We start from the raw sequence: 10,413 nt of genomic DNA, 5'->3' as shown, positions 1-10,413 counted from the left end.
CTCCCTTTACCTCTAACACTGTTCTCAAACTTTGTTTCCATAGTCATTTTGTTTAGGCAATTGGAGACACTGTGGGCATCCATCTTGGTGTAAGACAGACCTTCGAGAGGTCTTGGGCTTGGCTAAGAGGTTTCCCCAAACTTCATTCACTCCCTCCTACTTTAATCCATCTCCTCTTTCCCTCAAGACACCATCTCCACCCTTAAAAAACTCCCAGAACCCATCTTGTAGCATTATAAGGCCTCCTATAGCAATACATGACCTCGTGTAGTAATGCCTACAGCCGACCTGTAGCACCATTTTACTCTACTAGTTTTTCTCCCCACTTCAACCTTAGCTTGGTTAAGATGAATAATGACCCCCAACTTGTGATTTTATGATCTAGAGAAGCTCTTAGATCACTCCAACCTCCTCTTTTCTTCACTGCAAAACATAGTAGAATTGGTGTTTCTAATTCACAAGCATGTTACATGTTAGATTTCTGATTTTCAGACAATTGTAAAGTAGATCAATGATACATGCAAGTAGGTTATTGATTTGATGAAATGTGAAAAATAGAGTAGCTTCACTTCTCCAAGTAGACTAGCCCCTTTTCTCATGTAATGTTAATTAGCATTTACAAGTTGAATGATGACATTTTCACTTTCCTAGTTAAAATCAATTTCATCAAGAGTTTTCAATATAGTTAAGTTGGAGGAATTTTCTCTGAACACCTTGATCTGATGTCATGAATGAGGGTGGCATGAGTAGAACTTAACCTACTATGCATACAACATTATCACCCCTAAGTTTGTATGAACCCCTGGTTGATAATTTAAGTTGAGGAGCCATTGGGAGTTGAAACACTCTAGGTACAATACAAGGGCTCACCACTTTTTGGCGTTGTTTCCGGGGAGGTGTCTAAATAGGTGTTGTTTCTACTTAAGAATTGTTTTTTCCTATTTTGTATCAGCCCTGTGGCTTGAAAAAGTGAAAAAAAAATAATAAATGTTTTCTTTCATGCCTCGTAGGAGTAGGGATAAGCAAGGAAAATTCTTACCAAAAACACCCACCCCCTCAAGCAGCCAACCTTCACTCTTCTTCGGTGGCTATGAACTTCCCTCTATGACTACAGGGGAGTTAGAAGACTCTTTAGTTGAGCCAACTAAAACTTTTGAAGAGCCTATTGGAGAAGAAGAACCTACCTCACCTACTCAAACTATGGTTGAAAACCAGAACAATGAGCTCTTCCCTATCAGAGAAACCAATAAAGAGTCTAGAATTAAAAATATAAGCCCTGTTGCCCTTCCAAATTTCCATGGCCTAACCTATGAAGATCCTGACACCTTCATGTTTGAGTTTGTTGTTGTTTTTAGGACATATGACTATGCCTCCAATGAGTAGAAGCTGAAGTTGTTTCCTTCTAATCTCAAAGATGCTGTTTGCACTGGTTTATGAGCCTAATTGGAGGTAACATCACTACCTTGGCCTAGTTGTAACAAACCTTCAATGATAAATACCAGGATTATTGTAGGTCCAAAGAAACAGAGGAGGGAATCTTTAGGATGACCCTTGGACATGATGAATCTTTGGAAGACTATGAGGAAAGGTTTCAACTCAATTATAGGAGGGCCAAATGTACCCTTGATGCTGAGTCACTTAAGCTAGTTCTTCTTCGAGGGAATAGGGAATATGTAATGGAAACCCTCAACACGCTACCTGGAGGAGATATCTACCAATTGTCTTATGATGATATCAAAACTGTATTCAAGAATTACTCTAGGGATGTTAGGAAGACGGGTAGGTCTAGCCAAAGCTTGGTCAATTCCTCTCCCTCCACAACATCCATCAAGCATGAAATATGAAATATGTTGGAGGATTTCAAGAGTGAAATGTTTCACACCTTTTCCCTACAAATGGATACAATGCAAATCAAAAGGAAACAAGAGAAATCAGAAAGCTCACTAGCTATTTTCTACCCTAGATGTATTAAAATACATCCTAGGAATTAATGCCCACTGAATGTCATAGAAATCTGCATAGTATGTGAAGAGAATAATGCAATAGACAAAATCCCTCTCTACTAGGCCTAAAGGTTGTATACAAGGAAGGAGTAGAAAGTGGTTCAGTACAACTGTGCTTCATTAACCAAAGGATACCCCCAGGACGTCAACCATATCAAGGTGCACATTATGCTCACTACAATCCAAATCAGAATGCACCTTTTCAGCCTTGGTACCCTTCCACTCATCCATCATGGTCCAAACCTCCTCCTTGGCCTTATGCTCCTCCATATCCTCCTCAACCTGTCAACCATCCTTTTTAGCCATATCCACCCCAATATTCCAAATGGGGCAACCCTTCACAAGGGTGGAGGCCTCAAACAAACCAATATCTTGCTTTAATACCTCCACCTAAACCTTAACCACAACTAGCTCATCATACCCCACCTAAGCAACCTCAAATGTCTTCTCAACCCAATTTAAATCCAAACAATAAGTAGACACAACAGGTCTATAGTGGGGAAACATCCTATGCTACTTATGCTATGGAAATCCAGGAAATAAACCTTCGGTCTGTGAGGGTGCTCCCAGATAATCACCCACCTTCTCCACCTGAAGAGCTTGAGGAAAAAAATGAAGAGAGTGTCCCTCGAGTCAATGCACCCCCTATCCTGAAAGGTTGATCCACCCTAACCAACACACCCCAGAAGAGGTTGAACTTATGGGAGATTGAAGAATTTGTGTGTCAAGATACCCCTTCTTCAGGCCATTAAAAATGTTCCAATCTACAACAAGCTTTTTAAAGAAAATTTTTTCAAAAGGCCTGGGAGAAGAAGAAGAGATACCTACACCATCAATGTTGTTGGACAACTATGTAATTTGATGCTTGGGAAGGTGATCTCCACAAAATACCTAGACCCTGCTACATTAATAGTAGATGTGCACATTGATGGAATTATGGTCCCTAAAACCCTGATTGATCTTGGGGCTACAATCAATGTGATGACTAGGGAAACCATGCTGAAGCTCAATCTCCAAGGGACTTTGAGAAAGACCACCATAGTTATGCAGCTTGCAGACTGATCCATAATAGCTCCCCAAGGAATTATTGAGGATGTCATGGTATCTATTGGCTCCTGGGAGTACCCTGTTGATTTCCTAGTCCTATGGCCCAAAAGAAAATTTAGTGGCTATCCTCTTATCTTAGGAAGACATTGGTTGGCCACTGTTGATGCCTACATTAGTTGTAGGGTTGGGAACATGGCTATTAAGAATGGACATTTATCAAAATAACGTGTCTTGTATCCTCCTACTCAACCTTCTATTGAACATGACTTACCCTTGTGAGTAGAGGATGGGGAAGAGGATGAATTGTATCACACAATCCCCTACCCGATTTGCACTCTAGATATTGTTATAGGAGGGGGGTATCCTGATGAAGATGACCACATTGACCATATCTTACAGAACTGACCTCCCACTACCATGATAATTGATGAGCTGATGAAAGAATATGGGAGTAGTCCTTGGACTAAATTGTTCTCTATTGACTCAAGTCTAGAACATGTGAAGATTTTAGAGTTTGTCCCATCTAGAACTTCAAAGATCAACCCCTCTCCCTTGACCAAACAAGAAGAGCCATTGTTCAATATACTAAGGAAACACCTATATGTTTTTACTTGGGATTATAAGGAAATGAAAGGTGTGCATCCCTCATTTTGTACTCATCATGTTTACATCAAATAGGGATACAAGCCTATGCGACAACCCTAGAGAAGGATGAACCCAACTCTTAAGGACATTGTGAAAGAAGAATTACAAAATCTACTAGATGCAGGGTTCATATACCCCATTTCAGATAGTGAGTGGGTGTCACCTCTTGTTTTAGTTCCCAAGAAGAATGGGAAGTGGAGAATCTATGTTGATTACCGAGAACTTAACAAGGCTACAAAGAAGGACCATTTTCCTTTTCCCTTCATTGACCAAGTCCTAGATGGCCTTGTAGGAAATAAATTATTCTCCTTCCTGGATGGATTTAGTGGATACAACCAAATCTAGATCATCCCTGAAGACCAAGATAAGACCAAATTTACATGTCCTTGGGGTACCTTTTCCTATAGAGTTCTTCCATTCGGTCTGTGCAATGCCCCTGCTACTTTTTAGAGGGTAGTTTTGAGTATTTTTGCTGAACTTGTTCATGATTTTGTTGAGATATACATGGATGATTTCACTCCTTATGGACGTGACTTCTAGGGAGATCTCTCCAATCTATGCAAAGTATTGAAGAAATGTATTGAAATGAATCTCTCATTGATCCCTGAGAAATGTGATTTTTTGATGAATGCAAGGATTATCCTTGGCCGTTCCATATCCAAGGAAGGAATACAAGTTGACCCAAACAAGATTTCTATCTTTAAAAGGGTCCATATCCCTCAAAATCAAAGAGATGTTAGGAGTTTCCTTGGATTAGTTGGGTATTATAGAAGGTTCATTAAATATTTTAGCAAATTGGCTTCACCCTTGTTTTGACTGTGCTAGTGATCCAAGGGATAAATTTAGTGCTCAAAAATTAAAGTGCACGACAAAGCTCGAAACCTGTACCATTGGATAGACCTCGACGATCTAAATCCAACGCAAGTTGAATTGTTCAAAATTGATATTGTATGCTCCTGATATCGTGTTTTGATCAAATTCACATACATGTAAAGATTTGCAGAATTGAAAAGGTGACTGTACATTTTGGGCCAGTGGTAGAGTGCCACTTGGCCTCTCCAAATTGGTCCAAAAATGGTTTATTTTGATTGGCTCAGAATTTATTTTAATATATTTGGTGGTTTTATTTTTTTAATATTAATTTGGGCTGACAATGTAATATTGGGCCAATGGTGGGAGGTCACGTGGGCCAATAGGAGGCAGCCACGTGGCCTTCAGGGATAGGTGTAAAAATTTGTTAAGGGGCCAAGCTTCCTATGAGAATCAAACTCAATACCAAGCAACAAGCACCACATGCCTCAACCAACACACTATTCATATGGTTCTTAACAACCTAAGGTTGCAGGTTTGATTTAAAGAGGAGCGCAACACATGTTTTGGGTTGGGCCGGGGCTAAGCCCCAAAATTTGTCCCTACACCCTCAGAACCAAGGGGCAAGACCATGGGCTAGGGTTTAGCCCCATCCTTACAAAAAACACTTGAGCAGAGAACCGTCGACGAAGTGGAATGGGGGCCAGCCCGGGTCACATGACCCCCCCATACAATCGAGAGCGTAGCATTGGATGGGAGCCAACCCTTAGGACATAGAGTGGGGGCTAGCCCTAGGGCATATGACCCACACTATGACCAAGACCGTCGGGAAATGAAGCACGTTAAGGATTAAATCCCTTGACACGAATTCATACCACCAACGAATTTATAGGTTCCGCAGGGTTTCATATGACCCTTAATTAATTTGTTGGGGGTCGACTGACGGGGGTGGGTGGTTAGCCCCAGCCCTTGGGCACGTGCCCCAATACGACCACATTTTTCGGAAACTGAGCGTTAGTGGACAAGTTAATTGGTCGACAATTTCGCCCGATGGGTGGGATTGTAGGCCAGGTTTGCGCGCCGGTTCCAGGTTTGGGGCGCTCAAGCCAAGTTTGGGTCGAATTGGAGGATGATTAGCTATGGAAATTGGGAAAAACGTGTAACAAGCATAACTTTCTCATTTTTTGGCCAAATGAGGTGCAGAAAGAACCCAGATGGGGTTTTCTGATAGTTCTGGATCCATTTGAGACATCTATTTGCATTATGAGCATTGTAAAGCCATGAAAACAAAAATTTGAGCACTTAATGAAAGAGGCCCTGCATTGGAAGCTACATCTGTTTTGCATTATGAGCATTGTAAAGCCATGAAAACACAAATTTGAGCACTTAATGAAAGAGGCCCTGCATTGGAAGCTGGACCATGAGATGTAGCGCAAGAGAGTGGTAAACTCTTTATCATGTTTGTTGTTATGTGTTTCTGATATGGTATTTTGTCTCTGTTTCCGCTGTTAATTAAGTTTGAAAATCAATTGTTTATGTGTTTTGTAACTTGATCCATTACCCAAAATACATAAAGTTTCACTTACAATTTGTATATCACCTTCAAGTTTCGTAAACAAATCATTTTGGTATCAGAGCATCAGGTTATTGTGAAGGTTTGATTTTGTTTGCAAGTGGTTTTATGCTACTTCAAGGTTGAAGCTTAAAATAGGAGAAGGAGAACTTGTGGAGCTAAGATCTCAAATTGTTTCAAGGATAACAAACACACATCAAGCTTCAATAGTCATGTCACATGAAGAAGGTCTTCGAAGGGATGTCTATAGATGAAAGAACATTTAGAAAAGCTTTCTTTGAGATGTTTGTGTTAGACTCCGTCTTGTATGTCAGTGTGAGCTTGATTCTTCTTCAAAACCCTGTTTTGAAGAAGAAATCATTAAATGTGTTTTTTTTAGAATATGTATCAAATTCTCCAGCTCTTCAAAAGGCAGCAGCTTCAGTAGCTCCAATCCCTGCAAAAACAACCAATTGTCATCAGTTCAAAGTGTAATAAAAACAAAATGACAAAGTGCCAGACATATTGGTGAGATGGAAGGTATGCTTTAGAGGCAGTATGCTTTAGAGGTAGAGACAGGGGATTTTCTTGGGAAGCACAGAAGATTTTGGTTTTATACAATTGGGCAGCGTCAAGGTCTTCGACTTCCCGAAGGACCATGGTGCTACTCCAGAGGATCTTGAAAATCTACAATGCAAGGTTGATTTTGCTTGTAAGACAACACCAACATGCCAAACTCAAACTTCTTCAAGCCAACCCACATGCTTGTCAAATAAAAAATGGATAACGATGCTTTGGGGCACTTTGGTAGACTGAACTATAGACAAGATATGAAGCCATCATATCAGAAATGTGTAGTTGGTAAATGGCTTGATAAACTGCCATCATTATCAGAAATGGTTCAATCTGCTTTTATTACTGAGGATGCGACTGAAGGGCAATGATTGAAGATGATGGTGAACAACATGACACCTTTGATTACATGTCCGAGGTGTTACCATCTGGAAATTGTAATGATATTGACCATGGGTCAAGGGTTTCTGGCAGAAGGGATACAGATACGGGAGCACAAGTGAACGGGGATGATGATAGAGTAAGCAGGTCTTATGCATGTTCTGCATCTGGAAATGCCCATCGACTATATTTATTAGGAGTCCTTATACAGCATGATGAAACTGGATCAGAAGGAGATGTTGTCGAAAATTTGGAGTTGGATACTTTTGATGAAAAGCACACTGAAGTCTGGCAGAAGAATCAAGATGATCTGATATCTGGTTACCAATCTGATAGCACGGTTTCTTCCATATTGACAGATGCAATTGAGTACAAACAGACGTGGACAGAATCTCTAGATAATAGGATTCTGTGGGAACTTGAAAATACGAGACTGTTTCTAGAAGCTGTGCCTGATCTAGCATTGAGAGATGATGAAATAATGGAGGAGCTTCACAAACTTCAGACTGAACTTCAACGACAGGAATCCAAAAATAAAGCACAAATATACGATCTGGAAAAGGCTGTTTTGAGGAAGCTGCAATTTGAAATCAGCAAGCGAGAGCGTAATCTCATGCCAAAGTGGAGAGAGGGTGGAAATCGTTAAGGATCTTGTCACATAAACTCTTCTTAGAACGAGAATATTGAGTCAGCTCCTTGCAGTACAGAAGATGGATATGTATGACATTGAAGGTGCAATCCATTCATATTTTAATTCCATTCAGGTGCCATGCCATGTATGCACTCATTCTGTAAGCAAAGCAGGGAATTTAAATCAGGCTGAAAAGATTGCAATCAATCCAGATGAACCTTTCGAAAAAGATATCCAGGAAAAGAATTCCGATTTACATTTTCCTTATTCAACGACTGAATCATTGTCAGAAAAACTTATGGAAAAATGTACTCAGGGAAATTTTTCCTATTTACATTCTCCAAAGGATGAATGTTCTCATTTACATTCCCTTTCAATTGAAGAAAGCAGAAGAATTGTCCGTGATTATCTTCTAGCCACAACTGCAAAGGACTGCAGTCTGATGCTCACTTTTCAACCGATGGCTCATTATTTTACAGAGGTGAATGCACTCGATGGAAATGATGTAATATACATGTCGTCAACTAAACAAGCATTCCAATACAAGGCAAGCTTCATAGACTTGGATTTGAAATGCTTGAAGAAGATGATCAGGGACTTGCAGCAGGACAATATGTAGCTTTTTACAATGGAAATAGTTGTTTAGGATCGGGGATTATTATTGATTCTTGGGGAGATCATAATTTCCCAGTTTGCTCTAAGGCTCTTGAGATCGCAAGAATAAAAGACAAATCTGAAACTAACGGAGCCAGTTAAAATAAAAAATCGGGAATCCTATCTGCTTAACACCTTTACTGCTATGTGGACCTGCCAAGGAGCATCACTTATGTACGTGTCAGCAAATTAGTAGATCCGATTTGAAATTGTTCTTCAGATTTCCTTATTCGAATGGCCAACGCATTTCCAGAGATTTGGGGGGCGGTTGTAATTTCCAGAATGTGCAAAGTGGCATTCAAGTATTCGATTATCAACCGGAGCAGAAAAATAGGGACAGATTGCTTATCTTAGATTGCTTATTCGCCTTTGTATTGGTCACAGAAAATGTAGCGCTGTTCTTTAGGAACCGATGAGTGGCTTTTTACTATTTTTCATAATGTCAGTTGAAACAGTTCCATCCTTTCATGGATCGGTTTTCTCCTGAGCTTTTTATTGTATTAAAAAACATTTTGTAAAGGAGAGGAAAGAGAGAGTTCTGAGTGCTGGTGGAGGAGAGAGAACAGAGCTTTCATTGTACAGTCTTTGACAGAGATTTTAATGAAAATACACAGCTCTGGCTTCTGAGATTCCTGTGGTATGAGATTTAACATTTGTATCCTCTTTGTTTCATATGTAGCTTGTTATGTGTTCATGTCATTTCATGATCGTTTCCATTTGAACAAATGAAGTGTTAAGGTAGAATTCATAATTTATATGCTCTGCCTTTAAGTTTGTTCATATTTAATGTTTTCTTCTGTTTGACAAGGATTCATCCTCTATGCCCTTGTCAGCTCCTCAGCAGTCTTGTCATTCCATTTAATCTCAATTTTATGTTAAACTTTCTTGCCTACCTTGCCTCAGGAGATAATCTGTGTTTTTGATTATATTTCTCTGTTCAAGCTGTTTCTTTGCCCCATGCAGCCCAGAAAAACCCTATCGTTTATTAAAAACCCCTTTTTATCAATTTACTAGCCTAAAATCAGTTTCTTTTAAAGTCATCTCAGCCCCTTTTAGAAATTTTTTGCTGAGATAGGCTGGAGAGAGCCCTCTCCTGTCCTCGTAGGGCTAGCTACGAGGCTAAGTGGTTTGATGTTGCCTTGGATTCTGCCTTCCTCAGCCTGAGGCAAATTCGAGCGCTAACAATTTGAAATGGCAAAGGTTATATATGAAGAGAGTAATTCAAGGTTATATGGAGAGAGATCAAAACCTCCAAAAGGAGATGGAGGAAAAGGATACAAGCCTCGAAAAGGGAATGGAGGGAATGGTGACAAACCACCGCCTTCACCTCCATCCTCATCCTCATCTTCTACTTCTTCTACCCTTTCACAAACACCTCCAAATTATCCAAAAGGACATGGTAAAACTCCTTTGCTTAAGCTTGATATAAAGTTTGAATTGCCTATGTACAACGGGGAGGTAAATGTTGAGAATTTGGATAATTGGGTTTGTCATGTTGAAGTGCATTGCAGGATACAAATAATCAAGGACGATGAGAGAAAAATCCAGCTTTCTTCTCTTAGATTCGAAGGTGCAACACTAATTTGGTGGGAAGACAAAACTCAAGAGGACATGAAGAAACATGGTAAGGTTTTACCCTCTTGGAATGATTTTGTTGTTGCAATAAGAAGGCAATTTTATCCATTAGCATACATGCAAAAATCTATTATGGATTGGAAAAAATTGATGCAAACTAAAGGTCAAAATGTGCAAAGATATACTCAAGAATTTAGAAAAAATCTTTGATTTTGGGTATAGATTTATCCTCTCAAGACACTCTACTCAAATACATTGGAGGATTGCATAGTTTTTTGAGACACACAATTCTCATGTTTAACCCTATAAAACTAGATGAGGTTTGTGTACAAGAAACTCATTTAGAAGCAAGAGGGAAGAATGTTCCTCAAGAGGGCAACAAAAAGCCATTTAAGAGTGGAGACAAAGGAAAGGGAAAATTCAAAGGAAAAGGGAAGAAGAATGCTTCAGTCAAGAAAGAGGGAGAAAAACTCACATGTAAACATTGTTCAAGAGGAGGCCATGATGAAGACCAATGTTGGAAACTTCATCCTGAAATGAGA

This window comes from Pinus tabuliformis, chromosome 6, assembly GCF_031772625.1.
Source record: "Pinus tabuliformis cultivar Carrire ecotype Pingquan chromosome 6, CPIR1, whole genome shotgun sequence".
Classification (NCBI taxonomy): Eukaryota; Viridiplantae; Streptophyta; class Pinopsida; order Pinales; family Pinaceae; genus Pinus; species Pinus tabuliformis.
Note: the sequence above shows the minus strand (reverse complement) of the source record.